This window comes from Galeopterus variegatus, unplaced genomic scaffold (assembly GCF_000696425.1).
Source record: "Galeopterus variegatus unplaced genomic scaffold, G_variegatus-3.0.2 Scaffold961, whole genome shotgun sequence".
NCBI classification, from domain to species: domain Eukaryota; kingdom Metazoa; phylum Chordata; class Mammalia; order Dermoptera; family Cynocephalidae; genus Galeopterus; species Galeopterus variegatus.
Window position 1 is genome coordinate 233722 of NW_007727072.1, and position 564 is coordinate 234285.

A 564-nucleotide genomic window follows, 5' to 3' on the forward strand; every position below is an offset into this window, starting at 1 on the left:
CTAATTGAAACGTGATTGATTATACATATTTGTGGGGTACAGATGTGTACAAGTTTTTGTTTGAACACTTGTTTTCAATTCTTTTGAGTATATACCCAGGAGAGGAATGGCTGTATCATAAGTAAAATTCTATGCCTAAGTTATCCAGAAATTGCTAAATTATTTTCTACAATGGGTGCACCATTTTACATTCATTCCCACAGTCATGTTTGAGGGTTCCAATTTCTCCACATCCTTGACAACCCTGGTTATTTTCCTTTCGAAAAAAAATTATAGCCATTCTAGTGGATGTGAAGGGGTGTCTTACTGTGGCTTTGGTCTGCATTTTCTTTATAGCAATAATATCTATTATGTGCTTGTTGGCCATTTTGTATCTTCTTTAGAGAAATGTCTATTCAAGTCCTTTGCCCATTTTAATATTGTGCTGTTTGTCTTTTTGTTGTTGAGTTGTAGGAGTTTTTAATATATTCTAGATACGAGTCCCTTATCAGATAAATGATTCACAAAATTCTCTCCCATTCTATGGGTTGTCATTTCACTCTATTAATATCATTTGATGCACAA